We start from the raw sequence: 16,066 nt of genomic DNA, 5'->3' as shown, positions 1-16,066 counted from the left end.
GGACTTTAAAAATGCACTTGCCACCCCTGAAAGGGAAGTAAATATAAAAATTAATATCACTATACATAAAACAAATAATCCTATTCTTACTGTAAGAGTTCTGCTGGATTCCGAGTTCTTTGAAATGCCAAGTTACAGTTGCAGTCATAAGCATCATCTTGTAACGAGGCTTAACAATGAGACTTTTAACTTCTTTTTCTGAGGACAGATCTAGATTCTCCAAATGACTGAAATCAAGGTAAATGACAGCATTGGTTGCTCCTGACTTGCACTTTTTGAAAGTCCACTGCAGAGGACAAGGGAATAAGCATCTGGGAACCACCAGCACCTGGGCTTTGATCAGCCCCTAAACCACATGTTTTGTAGTGTGCAGCAGCTTTGATATTGTTTCCCAGTTGGGTACAACATGTAAGATTTAACCTGTAAAGTCACCTGAGGTTTGAGCTGTAGCAACTCTAAGGCCTCTGCAAGGTTAGCAGCTTTTTTGCGCAGAGCACTGAAGAAATGCTTATTTCAGGCAGATACCGTCCCTGCCCTGAAGCACTCATTATCTCAGGTGTTTTACACATAGCTAAAGGCCTACATGTATCCAGAATAAAAGCTCTCTGATAGTCACTCTTTCTAATTTCCCTACCTCCTCATCCAGGAATGCTTGCTGGTGCAGGGCTCTCCTTTGCCCCCCTGAAGGGAGAAAATTCTTTTGGGAGGGGAAGCAGGATGGTGCACAAAAAAGAAAGGAAAGGCTCAGAGCAATAAGAAAGGAGATATAAAGATGTGAATAAGTTTGGGAATAATTACCTCTTCTCAACCTAGAGAGCCTGGCAATATAGGAGAAATAAGAAGAATGCAATGATGGATAAAATAAGCATGGAGAGAAACCTCATCGCAGTTATATGACACAGAAAAGTGACTGAAGGAGGAAGACAGCTGTATCAGGAGACACAACATGGTACAAAGTGAAACAAGATCATGGAAGTTAGAAAAGAAAATGAAAAAACAAATGTTCAAGAAAAAAAATTTAGATTTTTTTTTTAAAAAACTCAGTAGGAAATGTACACACAAAATGGTACATTGGATAAGCCAGTTTTCTTCCCTAATGTTGTAATGCTCCAGGATCTAAATGGGTCGTGCTAATAGCAGCTATGCAAGGTAGGACAAATTTATTACTTTATGTCCATGGAGCGAAGGCACCAAAAGCCAAAGTGAATCTCAAGAGGGCACAGTGGAAATCTGTAGGTGGAGAGGGGGTCTGGACTTGGTGAGGATTACTGAAGTATTTCTCCCTCAGTAAAGTTCCAAACATTTAAAAAAATAGTGGAACAAAGTAGGATATGAAGTTGGATATAAGAAGTCATTATGGTATGGCAAGGTATGATTTTATGTTGAAAAAAATTACTGTTCTGCATTTTTTTCCTGTTGTTGCTACGCTAGTGGTCTTGGCCAACAACACTACAATCTGTCAGAAAAGTTGTGACAAATATACCTGCATAAGGCCTTAATAACTCTAGCTCCAAGCACTAATATTTACTGAAATCTGAGTGTTATGTGCCAACATTGATGCAACGCATGTTCTGATGGTAGCGTCCAATGAGAAACTGCCAATAGCCACTTCAAAGCTGTTCCCATTTTAAAATCTGTTATTTACTCTGCGGCTCTTCAGTAGTTTCCTGATCAGACTAGTCGGGCTCTGCCCTGGCATACTGATAACTCCTCTGTTGCACCAGCATATTGAAATATCTAATGGTAGCCTTCTACATCAGGAACTTCAGTGCACTCAAACTCTTTCATAAGGAGCTTGAAAAGCACAATATGGACGGCATATTAAAACATTCTTGATCATTAGAGATGAACTATTTGCATTTTTGAGAATGATATTATACTGATGTCCCTGGGGATGGAATTAAGACTGACACAGGCGGGTTTTGTACATTTAGGGTCAAGGCCCCCGTCTCTCAGAAGAATTATAGGATGACGCTGGTGAACATAGTCTTTACTGAATCTTCTGAGAATGCAGAAGCAGCAAAGTTAAATTAGGTCCTCAGCTTCCAGCAGCAAACTGGGCTGGCTGTGAGCACAGGCAAAGCAGAAATTGCCTAAGGTAGCAGGCTGCTGGGAAGACAAAGTGCATGTCCCTTAACATCCGCCCCCCCCCCTAATTTTGTCCACATTAGGACAGGGAAAAACAGGTTGTCTGAAACTGTTGCTGTCCCTAAAGTAGGAGTGGAAACTATTGGTAGAATGCCCAGTGCCAGCAGCTGTGATAGCTGACTGGTATCAGTCCCGGGAGACAGCCAGATTAGCAGCATGGATCCTCTAGATCTCTCCATTGCAATTCCCAGCTTTTCTGCAGCAGGCAGGGGTGGCCCTGTCCCATCTGTTATTTTAGGAGGACTGGCTGTCAATTTTGCCTGAGCTGTTGAAAAGTCTTGTGCTGGCTCTAGAATAAAAGGCATGCAAAATGTTTATAGTCTTAAATGAGGAATAATCATGGCATTACTTATATTTAGAAATTCAGGGAACGTCCTTGGTCTCAGTGTTGTCTGTACCATGTTACTCATTCCAAAATGTATATGACGTTATCAGCATTTCATTCGCCACTCCTGGCTATCTGAGTTTCTCATTTTTCTACCCCAGGTATTTTGTTGTAAATTCAACAGGTTAGTGTTACGAACAATTTTCATTCAGGATGGATGGATGGATGTCCTGCCATCACTTTCTGCATTTGAGATTTGAACCACAAAGGTGGTTCAGCTTTGACTTTCCAGCTTCCCTGTGTTTTGGGGATTTTGGGCTTGGTAATTTCTACACTTTCTGCCATGGGAATTTCCAAAGACTACAAATTTAGTAGCCAAATTCAGAGTCTAGAAGTGGAACTTCCCAAGTCTGTTCCACAACTGACTGATTTTTGTGCCCTGGAGCTTTGTTCCTTCAAGCTGGCAAACCTCAGACCTTAAGTGATGGAATTGAACTATTTCTTTAGATCTGTGAATTGCTCTCTGGGTTCATCCTGTGCTTGTACGATTCCCTTGTCTTGCAGCCAGTGATTTTCAAAGTGTCAGAATTTTACAACGTAACTGCTTCTCTGGTTTTACAGATCCAGACAGCTTTTTATTCTAATTGTTCAAAAGTGTCACAGTGAGCTGTATTATAATCCCCTTTTTGTCATCTGTATTAGGTCAAGAGCTGTATCGTGAGGCTTGTGAGGATCAGTTTTCTTACTCCTTATTTCATACTCCTTATGGCTTCTCCCTCTTTGGGATACCACTGCACTAGGAGAAAGGAGGAACTTATCTCTGAGTTTTGGTCAGCCTCAGTCTTCAAAGGCTGCCCTCTAGCCAGTTCACATGCTTCCTTGCTGCTCCTATTTCTGGCATATATTTGTTTTTTCTCAGATACAACTTATTCCAACAGTAAGCAAGCTCTGACGTTTGTATGCAGGCATCCTTGCCCTTCTCAGTGAAAACCCTTTGGGCATCATGGCTGGATGCCTACTTCAGCTTTTGGTTTGGACAGTGGCTCCTCTTATTTCAGTTGTCATTATTGTCAAGGAGCTTGATTGTTTTTTATATTAGTCCTTCAGTGAAGACTGGATGTTTGCTTCCAATCTTTGATGAACTATGAGGAAAATGCAATAGGGCACTCCAAAAAAAAAATAATAAAAATCACTGCTTTGAGTTTTCAAAGAAGAAAATTGTGGGTGATTTTAAATTATTTTTAGCTCTGTGATTAGTGGTGTATAAATGTTATTTAGACTTTATATAAAAAACACAGAAATTTCTCTTTTGTACTTGTACTCCTTTGTAAAAGGAGAGCAACTCCTTTTACACCCACTAGCATACTTAGTCACCTCCTTTGTAAATCTTCACAAGCAAACTTCCCCAAGGGCAGCTTTGATAAACTGGAATGCTCCCCATGGCAGTGAAAAATGACCTGCTACCTTCCCTGTAACAACGAAACACAGAGTCAGAGCCTGTTTGAAAACCCAGGGCTCACCCAGAACTGTGGAATGTTGCTTTGCCATCTGCTTCTTGCAGGAGAGAAATTAGTTCATGCCTGTTAGGGCTAATCCTTTCCCTGCTAGTAAAGTCCTCCCTTCCTGTCCATCCCTCAGTGACCCTTTGAAAATAGGAAGGGAATACTTGCCAGCTTTGGGTTTCTATGATGCTGCCGGAGGAGACATTCATGTCTCAAGACACCCTGTGCACCGTTTTGGTTTTGGTTTCTACTGAGAACCTACTGCTTTCACTCTGTTTCATCTACTGCACTAGATCGGCTGGGTGGCGAAACACTGCAAAATGATGTTAAGCAAGACTTAAAGGTGGACATCCAAGTGCAAGACTGAGAGCAAAAGGGTATAAATAAAAAAATGACAAATTCACTTCTGATCTATACTTAACCATGACTCCTGTTTCAAGTGTTGCATAAGGGATTTCTTTTGCATTGCCCTGCAGTGACAGCAGAAGATGGTGGATTTGTAGAATCAGCCTTCCTCTCAGGTGCTGAGCTCACTTCTGCATGACATCCACTTCTAAATGCCCTGTATTCCTCTGGGGCTGTGCTTTTGAATACAAGTGCAAATACTGATCCTGTCCTATCTGGAGAGGGATACCTCAGACTACTTAAATGGTCATTTCCATGTGATCCTGGCAGGGACTGTTAGATAAAGACAGTTGATTATGCCTCCTGAGATCAGAAGTCTTGCGCACTAAGAGTATATTCTTGCTTTGTCTTTCGGCAATCTGCTGACTATCTGCCCCTGCCCATGGGATCCTTTTCAACTCCTCACGCTCCACTGAGGTTATTTATACAATCATAATAACTCTACTATGAGATATCAGTTGTGCATGTGTTTTGCAAGGTTCACAACCTTAGTGACTTTCTATAGACATCACACTTCATTAACATGGATAACAGATGCTGTAAAATTCATACGGTATGAGTGCTAATGCAACTTGCACATAATGTTGCAGATACTGAGTCTTTTTTGAAGGTCAGCTCTTCCCTGTTTTGCTGTGTGTCTAGGTAGAGTGTATTTTCTTCTGATCTAAATGCACTGGAATTGCAGGCAAGGGATGTCCCTCCTATAAAGCTATACCGTAATTCCATTTTAAAAAAATAATTATAGCCCTGCTTTTACCTTATCTTGGATCTACAGTGTTTCTGGTTCCCTGCAGGTACAGTTTACCTTGATACAGAAGTCCAGACACTGATTTTCAAGATAGAGTTCCTTTTGGACTTTATTGATGCAATAGGCCTTGGTTTTGGCTGCCTTCGGAGAATGGAATTTCAGCCAAGCAGAGCTGATGTTGTAAACTTGGATGATGGTGGCATTTGTGATTGTCCAGTGAGCTTTCTCAGGGAGCAGCCTACGTCGCTGGGTTTGGATACAATTATTTTCATTCTGACAAAATTACTGGTGGTGTGGAAGGAGTACGTGGCTATAGCTGAGTGGATTTAGATCTTTCCCAGCCATAAGATGTTTTATTGTTTGCATTGTGTTCTATTTTTCAAAAATTTTCAAAGTCAGTGGAGTAGGAGGTCTCGTTGTATTTTAGTATGGTGTATGAGGTCAGCTGTGTGGCTTTTTTTTTTTTTTTTCTTCACAGTACTTTTAGGAAAAGAAGAAAACGTGTTGATTTTAAAAATCGTGCTGAAACAGACATCACAACACATTGACGTTTTAATTTTTGAAAACCACTGGCTACAAATGAAAAACTTGTCTCTTACCTCTACTAATTCATTTTGTTAAAAAAAATATACCTAGTGCTTTTTCTTCTTTTCTTTTTTTTTTCCCCTGAAATGATACCTGTCTCTTTTCATCAGTTTCCATCCATTGCCAAAATTATACAATTCATTGAATGATGTGATTCAAATGCAGTATGTGGGGTTTTTTTCTCTTTCTCCCTCCCACAAGGGGAAGAGTTCTGTGTTTGTGGGATTATACCTCAAGCCTCATAATTTTAATGTGAAGCTCAAATAATTGTCAATGACAGTCTTATCAAACAAGAATAAAATTACAACGGTAAAGTAAATGTAAAGTAGAGAAATAGGACAGAAGGCAGAAACTGAGGAACAGGTTTTTCCACTGCTGGTGGCTTTGCAGTTGGTGGCCACAAAAGCATCTTTTTGAACAGTATTGCTTGCTGTGGTGGACTGGCCAGAGCAGAAGAGAGCAGAAGAGATCAACAGCTTTCTCAGGCTTCCCAGCTACAGATACCTTCTGATGAATAGGGTTCGTAATCACTTGATATAGCTGTATGCTTTATGCCTCAATTACCACAGCTTTCTGTTGCAATCTTTGGTTTATTCGTGTCCAGTGAACTTCATTGTGCTTTCATTTTTTGGAGAACTGAATTTTTAGTGCTTATCTATTTAAAAGAAATTTCCTCTAACTCACTCATGGTAGCGAGTCAAGTGAACATGGGCTTTTAAAACAGAGTATTGACTATTTTTTTTTTTTTTCAAAGATTAGATTATATTTCAAAATTTTTGATAGCTTTTTCTTTTTTATTTTTTTCTTTTTTTGAAACCTGATGCACGGTGCTGCTGCATTTGCAGAGCTTGATCCAGAAGAATCGAAGCACATGCTTAAGGAGAAGAATGGCATGTGGTTCATGAACCCCATAATTAGTTCCCCTTCCTAGCTCTAAGCAGTAATTAAATCTGTCACTTCTGCTCTGCTGATTCATTTATTTAGCTATTTAATTGCTCAGCTGAATACATCTTTATCTCCTGAACTGCAACATTTTATTCAGACAAAGAAACAGTGTAATCTTTTTCTTTTTTTTTTTTTTTTCCCAAGGGCGGGGACATGTAAAAGAAAAGAACGCTAACACTAGATGATTTGGTAGTGTTGTCATTTTTCACTTATCAAACAAAACAGTGTTTAAGGGAAAACTTCAACCAATGCTGGAGGATAGGTTTCCATATATAGGCTTGCTTCTCCAGGAAATTATGTCAAAGGCAAGCACCCAATGTGTCTGATCCAGGTTTCCATTTCCATAATGAGTTAACTTAAAGCTCTTCCAGGTAATAGTCATAATTTTCTATAAAACGAGAATTCTTACCCTGATCTATTGGTGGAATATTTTATAAACAGTTTAAAGTTGTAAATATATACTATTTTTTTAATAAAACAGTACCTTTTCTTTATAGATTTTATTTTTGCAACACTGTTTATGGAGATTTGTCATCTGTCCCTTAGATTTTTCATCAAATACAGCATTTTGATCTGTAAAGCAAATGGCATTTTGAATACTTTCAAGCTTACAAAGGAGAGCCCTTCTGAATACCTCTCTGTGAGGCGTATTTCCATACATGCAGTTTTCCCCACATTACATTTTCAGCATCCCTAAGGGAGGTTGCAAGATTCCTCCACCATTTCTATCCAGAGGTTGGAAAAGCTGGTGTAGGAAAGCAGTATGCAAAACAATGAGGACCAGATCAAGACACAACAACTCAAAAAGGGCCTTTTGAAAAATGAGAAAATAGTATTTTTTTTTCTTATTTTTTTTTCTTTTTTTTTTTTCTCTTGGAACTCTGTAAAGATGGATGATCCAGCAAGTGAAAGATACAAAACCCACCCAAAATTCAGAAAGAAGGATATTTTTCTTCCATTCCTGTCATCAATGGCTCAGTCTCACCAATTTATCCATCTGCCTGGCTGGCTGGATATTTATACCATGCACACAATCTTGCATTTCCATTAGTGACTTATTCCATTGCAATCATCCATTACTGACTTATTTTTGCTGTCTTGTTACTCAGTTACAGCTATGCAGCTATTTAAGTCATAGGTCATGTTTTTCCCAGGTAGGCTTATTATTCTAAAACTCTTTTACTGCTTACCTGGAGGGGGTTTTGTTGTTGAGGATCACTTTTCTTTCCTTCAGCGAAGGTTCTGTCCACTCCTTTGCAATGCAAAGCACGTCTGTACTGCTGCAGTGGGCACCCAGCTTGGCCCTGCTTGAAGTCAAAGCAGGACCCTACGTAAAGATCAGCCAGTGGAACTGGCAGGGTTTGTTAGCTATATTGCAATACCTTGCAAATACAGCTGGACGTCCTGCCATATCTCCAGCTGCCGGGCTGGGCTGCGTGGACCTGCTCCCTGCCTGTGCCAGAATGGGAGCGTCCACTTTGCTCTCCCCTGTCCTTGGGGAGGGCTTTGTCAGCCCGCAGGCTGCCAGCTTTGGCCTGACAATGCTTAGTCTGTATTGTTTGTGTTAGTGTTATTGTTCTGCATCTGTGCACTCTGGGTTACTGAAAGCTCTTTGTTGCAATAAAGAATATTTCTATCCCTGCAAAAACTAGGAAGTCTGGAAATCTTGCTGGCAGTTTTCTTCTTGCAAGCCTGTGCACGTGATTTTTTGGACTAGGGTTTTGTATGAGATTCACTTAAATACTCTCTCTTTAAAACGTATTTCTTCAAATGGTCCTCTAAAAGTACACCCTTTGTTATGTAGGGCACATGCTTAAATTCAGAGAATTAATAAAGCAGCAAAAACCATCTCTGGACATCCTTTGAGGATAAGGGCGCTTTGAGGATAAGCCTGTATGTGAATGGATTTAGTATGAGAAAGCAGTGTTCACTGCAGCAGGACAAACAAGTATGATCAGAGGAGGGCATGGGAATGAAATGGAAAAAATAACATTTATTTGTAGTAGAAGAGAAGTTTATTGTTGAGTTGGTGGAAACCAAACAGAGAAAACACGGGGATAATTCCAGATGGCTCTTACCTCAGTTCTAAAAGAGCATGAGGTTAGTCAATAGGATTAACTACTTTTACATAGATTTGTACATAAACACTCAGACACGAGAGTTGGAGGGACATCAGCTGAGTGCCCTCCTTCTGCAATGATTGCATTCAGGGATGTCTGTGGGGGGAATTAGGTGACAGTGACTATTGGTTTCCCCTCAGATGAACCTAGCTGTTGTCATCCTGCCATCAACAGACTGCAAATTATTATCTCCAAGGCATTGCAGAGTTTACAAGCAGTCAAATAGGACCAAAACCACTCTCTTTTCCCACCCTGGCCTGCCCTCCCCCTGATGCAGCAGTCAGCATCCAGCTACTTGTACAGTGCAAACCAGAGATTTGCGAAGTGGTGTACAAGCTCTAGATCCAGGCACTGCTGGTGGAGGCACTCTGCTCGACCAAAGGTGTTGTGGGTGTGTGTGTTGGTTTTGAGCTCTAATTCACTATACAGCTAGAAACATCAGGCTGGAGTTTCTCTTCACAGTGCTGGACTATGCTGGTATAAAATGTGTCTGAATCAAATTAGATTAAATCCCCAGGTTTTAATACAAATGTGCACGAGCGCGTACTAATGTATTGATGTACTTATTGACGTATTGGGAACTTCTTGATGTGTTAACTTAGAGAAGTAATTGCTTATACTATTTGTGTGATGCAATGCATCTGTGAGGTTAGAGGCCACCTCTGACCAGCCCTGGTCACTGTACTTGGTTATATAAGATGCATAGACTTGGGTACCTATAAATATTAGCTTGCAGCTGTCACAAAGGGATTGTGAGCAAGCTGCTCGGGACCTCAAAAACGTAATAGCTTGGCACCCAGAAATATACAGTTTTGATAACATATTACAAGGTTATGTATTGGGGAGAGAGGGTAGGAAGGTGGCAGCTGCTTTTAATCTCTCTCTCTTTTTTAAAATTATTTTTTCCTTCATTGTACTTCTGGTATACATCTGATCTTGACGATTTTTTTCACATTAGGATGTAACATTCCTGGCCTTGGCAGTACTTTTGTTTGGGTATTTATAGCAGCTTCTGGTCATTGTTGAGCAAAGGAGATTGCCCTGCCCTCTGGCCCTTTCTTAAGCAGATTTTGGGTAGAAGCTCCTCTCATGTGGCACTAATTGAAATGATTGGTGGAGGGGGTGTTGTGAGCACGCTCCGGCTGACTCGGGCTTATCTGCTGGGGGAGGAAGGGAGGAAAATCGGGGAAAGGGGAGGGGGGGAAGAGGGTAAGGAAAGAAAAAAATAATAAAGGGAGGGAAAAAAGGAAAAGAGAAAAAAAAAAAAAAAAGCTGCGCTTTGGCTGACGCTGGCAGAGCTGAGGGCTCCCGGCCATCTGCCCGCTCCCGGGCGGCACGGAGGAGCCGGCGGCACGGAGGGGCCGGGCCGCAGCCCCCGGCGGACGGCGGACGGGCGGGGGGCGGCCGGTGGGGCCGCGCTGCAGGTGGGTGCTTCTGCCCCGGGCAGGGGGCGGGCAAGCGGGACCCCCTCCTGCTTGCTGGCGTTGTAGCGCGGCCGGGGAGGGGGTGCTGTGTGCGGGGGGGGTGGGTCTGGGGGCTTTGCTTTGTTTTGAGCTTGCGGGAGCCGGGCGCGCTGCTTTTGCGGGTGGTGTTGGGGATGAGTTTCGCCCCTCAGCCTACGCGGGACAGGCTGCGATGGGCAAAGTCGATCAAAGACTGAAACCAACAAGTTGCTGTAGAAGGGATTTGTGTGGAGATGGGGCTGGTTTACGGTCCGCGCAAGTGACCTGCGCGGAAATACCTGTTGGGGACCGTCCCTTGGCAGGCGCGGGCTGCCCCGGGGTGAGTAACCCTGCCCGGGCGGCAGCCCCGCCGCCGAGTGCGGGCACACCATCGGGGGGGTGGGGTGCGTGTCCCATTAATAGCTCCCTGCAAGTTTAACGTGAAATGGGGAGAGGCTAAGGAAAACCACCGCGGAAGGATCAGAAAGGCAGAGGCTCAGAAGTTTCTGACGTTCCGTAAACCCGCATCCCTGTCTGAAAGCTGCTGAGCTGGAGCGTTGTCCCGTTTTTTGGGGGTATTAGCGTTGGAAGTTATCGCCTTTCATTTAGTTGTTGGCGTTTGTGGAGGCTTTTTGGGGTGTTTGAACTGCTAATGTAAACAGCCCGAGTAAACAATCGGTCTGCCTGGTGTGCGATGAGGGAAAAGTCAGCTTCGCAGTGTGGATTTTGTAAAGAAAAATTAGGAAATACACGGTAGCCTTATGATAACAGTAGTAAGAGAAGACTGGAATTCATGCTTTGTTGTTGTTGTTGTTACTGTTTTTAAAGATGCAGGAAGTTTTTTCAGTATATGCCAAAAGCTGTGTTTTAATCTCCTCAATACATCTGCTAGAATGTCCAGTTACACTGGATATGATTTTGTTTAGTGTACAACTTTTATTTGTGTTTCTGGTAAACCTACTAGTTGATAGATAACCCTTACCTACTGGGAAAATAAACACTTAATTAACACATATTACCTAATGATAATTTAACAGCTCTTGGGTTGATTATAGACAGCAAAATGCAGTCATAGCTGGAAACTGCTGTGTGTGTCTATTTTCAAATGTTAAAAAAAAAAAAGTAAATAATTTGCTGTTAGAAATATGTGTACCATTCAGCCTAGCTGTAGGTCATGATTGTTCTACTTCTAAAACCGTATACAAAAGAAATAATAGTAAGAAGGAAAAAAAATAAATAAATGGAGTTGAGCAGCTGGTAATCCATTTGTCCACTGCTTATCCCTACAAAGATTCCTGGTGCAAAGTTCATGAACTATCACTAAAGAAGGTTCAAAATGGAATTCAAGAATTGGCCATACTAAAATCAGGCAAGAGTTTATAAAAAGAAAATAAACTGAAAAGCTGAGACTTGCCTACTCATAAACCTTTTAATAAGTCATCTATCTAGAAGTCCACCCATATTCAAGAAAAGGAAAAACTTGATGGATCATTACTTTGTGCCTTCTAAATCTATAACTAGGTACACCAAAATATTTTTACTTTCCTTACAGTCTGGACTAGCTGCTTTCTGTCAAAAAAAAAACCTTGCCCCTTTGCTTTCTTTTTCTGTCTATAGTGCAAAAACAAGTCCTCTAGAATGTAACTGTTTGTTTTACCAGTTCTATTCCTTATCATTCTTGGTCTCCAATTTACGTTGGTTTGAGTATTTCTGTAATATTGAAGTCACTTGCCATTATTTCCTTCAAGGACCATATTTAAACACATCTGTAGAGTGTGTGCAGTATAATAATGCATAGCGACATGAGTATATCCATTTTATTCTTACATGGCTTGATATATTTTTCTTGTTACTTAAGAGAAGCTAGAAACATGATGAACACTCCATTAGTGGTATTAGTAAGAAAAACATTAACACAAGTGCACGATTAGTAATAAAGTGCTTTTATTTGAAAGCCTTCTCATAATGGATATAGTACTAATAATCTTAATGTGTAACCTGTGCTGCACATCTTCAGTGTTAGATCAGATTTGCTTTTAAGTTCTTTGTAAATACAATTTTTATTCAGGATAACTGAAATTCTACCGGATGTCCAGGCTCGTTGTTTCTTTGCAGCCTTTGTAGCCTCTGAATGCCACAGGAATTTGCCGGGCGAAGGGCTGAGTGTGCATGCATGGGTAGACATTTCAGGATGCAGCCCTTCTTTTCAGAAACCAGCCTTGGTATTGTAGGGCATTGAGGTCTGATATTAATGTAAAGTGAAATGTGGTATTAAAAATATAAGTCCAATCCGAAGACTGCTGTGTTGGTCAGATACCCAGGAGCAAGCTGGAATAGCTTTCTTTGACAGATTACTGAAAATGCAGTGAGCAACTTTTGCAAGCTGCGAGGGGAACTCGCATGCAGTTTTCTTGCATGAAGCCACTTGCTATGGAGCCATCGCAAAGCAAGAGGCGGTCTTAGCCAAAGCACAGTGGTTTGCGCCCCTCATAGTGCTCCATGCTGGGGGAAGCAGGACAGGATGCAGAGGAACCGAGAGTGACCTGGCCCTCCTGCTTCAGGGGGGCTGGTGCCAAGCATGCTGGGCAGGGACAATTGCAAAGGAGCCTTGCAATAGGGCAAGGGTGTTTCGCTGCAGCAGGAGGTTGTGGTGAAGCTTGCAAAGCTACTGGAGGACATTGCTGCAGCCACAGCTGCGTGTGGCAGAGGTGTGAAAGCGGTATTTGCAGGGGGGAAGGGTTTTGGAGTGACGGATGCTGTGGCAAAACACATGGTGGCCATGGCAGTGATACTTTGATGGGAGCAGACAGGTTAGAGGTCTGATGGAGCAAGGAGTAAAGGCAGGCTGGTGGCCCCAGGAGCGGTCAGGAGCCAAAGCTCTTAACGCTACCGCAGGGAGACTTTGCAGCTAGATGAATCATCTGGTTTGGGTGCTTTGAGAATAAAGAGACAAGAGCTGGGAGGTGACCATCAGGATTCCTGCTCGTCAACACGGACTGAGGAGAAAGCACTGGGCAGCTGACCGAAGGTGAGGTTAGGTACAGGTACAGCAATTACAACTGGGGTGCAGCGGGAGGGCTGGCAGCCAGGTGGCAGGGAGATGGTGAATAATTCTTAGCCTTTTCTGTTGCATATGTGAAATTGTGAAGACAAACTATTATGTTTTAAAGCAAAGCATAAAGATAGGAACTCAAAATTAAACTGTAGTACTGAAAATGTTTGTCTGTCGTTAGTGTTTCCCAAAGATTTTCAGTTAGTGGGGTCTCCATCTTCTCACATTTATAACAAGGTCACGGCAGGAGATTGTAGAATGCACAGAAATTTCTTTTCAAAGACTTTGGAAGATTATTTTCTTTAAAAGAGACCTTGTTGCACTTTTAACAACAGATGCGCTTTGTCACATTCATTTGCTAAGCAACAGACTTACTGCATTGCCTATGAAGCACAAGAGCAAGGGAGGCTTAGGCAAACCAAGTAGAGCTTACGTGAAGTTCATAAGCAGCAGCAGCAGAAAGAGTGACTGATGAATTCTCTAGTTTTTTTCCTTACATTAAAATATTTTGAGGTTGGATATTTTTCTCTGCTGGCTGCCATCAGCAATAGAAGTATCAACAGGAGAAAAATGGGTCGCTTGGGTTTTAGCATTAAGCAGCAAATCCAGGGCCAATAGGATTTAGCTGGGATGTTAAGGTTTATTCAGTGCATTTAGTTAATGAAGTTGGTAGGGCGGGGGGGGGGGGGGTGTTGGGTGGGAAAAGTCAGTGTTGGGCTGGGGGAGGGGATGAAATAGCCTCCTGCCATCGGGTGCATCCTGTGGTGACTCCTTCTGATTGATAGATGCTCCACAAGACAAAAAAGAACTAAGTGAAGGAGGTTTTATTAAAAAACACCAGCTCAATGCAAGCTCTCTTTCATTGAAATCGAGCAGAAAGTCTTTGTGAGAGACATCCACCTAGTTCTAAGGGTGTATGTTTTTATGGAGTGTAGTGTCCATTGGCTAGGAGGGAAGAGGGAGATGATAATATGTCCAAGCACCTATAAAGTGGTAATAAAGCCATGAAAGTATTCATCAAGTGCAGTCGTATGTTAACATTTATCAATCAGGCACAGAAATCAAGTTCAGGTTAACAAACTCCCACTTGAGCAGTATGCCAGATTTCTAGCAGACAGCCCCATCATCCCTGACGTACATGGTGGCCCTTCGCCATGCTCACCCATATTCTGAAGCTTTTGTGTCCCCTGCCAAAGACTGTCATCTTGTGTACACACATGCTGTTCAGCATCTTGACTTGCTTTCTGAGCCCTGAAAGCCTTCAGCACAGAGACACAAAAAACAATTGTCAGAAAATCCTTGTTGTTTAAAACATAAAAAGTTATCTATACTTAAAAAAAAAAAAAAAGGAAAACAAAACAAACAAAAAAAACCCCACAAACAAACATAAATGGATCTTTTTTCCAGAAGGGTTAATGTACGTTTTGATTTGGTTCAGGGTTTTTTTTCCCCAATTCTGTTTCTCTAAAGACCAGGCTCCCACTTGAATCAGATCTTGTTTTTCCCAAAGCTGTAATGGTTATTTAGACTCTTTCTAATGAGATGAACTTTCTTATTCTGCCCACCCCTCAGAGGTCCGTGCTTGACTGTCGTAGCTAGACGCTGCTGGGAGTCATTGAATGGTGATTAGGACTGTTCAGACTCAGCCCAGTGACCTCAACAAACTTCCCTTCTGAGGAGCATGTGGGCATTAGTGGCAGGATTTGATTGTAGCAGTATGGAATATGTAAGGAGCAGACTTTCAAAATGAGTGAAAAGAGTCCACATACCTGTTGTTCTCAGCATGATCTAGTTGCTCAGACAGCCTATGGCTTGTTACAAGCACGTGAGGAGGACGCGGCAGCATTTCTTGGTAGAATTTATTGCAGTGAAACCTGGTAAAGTCTACAAAATGGTTCAGAGGAAAACCTGAATGTGTAATTTTTGGGTTGTTTCTTTTTGACCTCACAAGCAGTTTAAGACAAATATTTTCAAATACTATTAAAAAAAAAAGGCAATGCAAATGTTTAGAAAAACACATTTGTGCTTCTCTGTCTTGTTCTGTACTGTTTTATTCCTCTTAGATTCACAGTATGTCCCCTGAAAAACTTTTGGCTGTGCTTATAGACTAGGTTAGGGACATGTCTGTAATAAGAAACAAAGAATAATTTAACTAAAGTTTAAAAAAAAACAACCATCAGACAGAAGCACTTGACTGTGATGCTTAAAGCCAGGTTTATCAATGTTCGGCTACACCTTGGAAAATGGGGATGGCTGTGTCAGAGCTGCAGTCCCAGGCATGCAGCAGGACTCTGGGCAGCTGCATGGAGAGCAAGTGGAGCTCTAGAAAAAGACTCCTGTCATCTTTTATATACAAATAGGTATGCGTTTGTTGGTAAGCAAATATGGATAAGATATTAGCGCTAATCTGAGGATTTACTGAAATGAAATCTGAACAGTCTGGTTCTCTTGGTAGCAACAAGGGAAGCAGAATACCATCCTAGATGCAGAGCACTTCACAGAAAGCAAAGAGGGGTACATGTCCCAAGAAAAGAATACTTTTAGATGTAGCAACATGGCAATGAAGTGCTTGGTGTAATGTTCATGCTGTCTAGTTCTCTATTTATGGTGGTCTATTAACTTTACCCCCGTTGGCTTGTATTTTCTCATCAGTGGGCAGTAAAGCACACATTCAGCATTTGACCCTGATTTTTACAAATAGAAAGACAGAATCTGAGCTTTGAAAACCATAAAATGACTTTTCTGTAATTTCATTCAATTATAACTGTGTGTGTACCTCGAGGATCTCATTAGC

General features: G+C 41.7%; 1 protein-coding gene across 20 annotated transcripts in view; it reads left to right on the top strand.

The window, feature by feature from the left end:
* Positions 1-16,066, top strand: part of LOC308060006 (poly(rC)-binding protein 3-like) — a 528,829-nt gene that overhangs the window by 375,191 nt on the left and 137,572 nt on the right. For 3 of the 20 annotated variants that reach the window (XM_080378164.1, XM_080378160.1, XM_080378158.1), the window contains exon 1: positions 7,495-10,202. The exons of 15 other annotated variants lie outside the window; for them this stretch is intronic. The gene's annotated coding sequence lies outside the window, so the exon portion shown is untranslated. Of the gene's footprint in view, positions 1-7,494; positions 13,249-16,066 lie in introns of those variants that run through there. 2 more of the 20 variants (XM_080378163.1, XM_080378162.1) reach the window with 1 other exon arrangement.

This window comes from Falco punctatus (genome assembly GCF_963210335.1).
Source record: "Falco punctatus genome assembly, chromosome: 3".
In the NCBI taxonomy this organism is placed as follows: Eukaryota; Metazoa; Chordata; class Aves; order Falconiformes; family Falconidae; genus Falco; species Falco punctatus.
The sequence above is the reverse complement of the archived record's forward strand: the minus strand, read 5'-3'. Positions and strand labels throughout refer to the sequence as shown.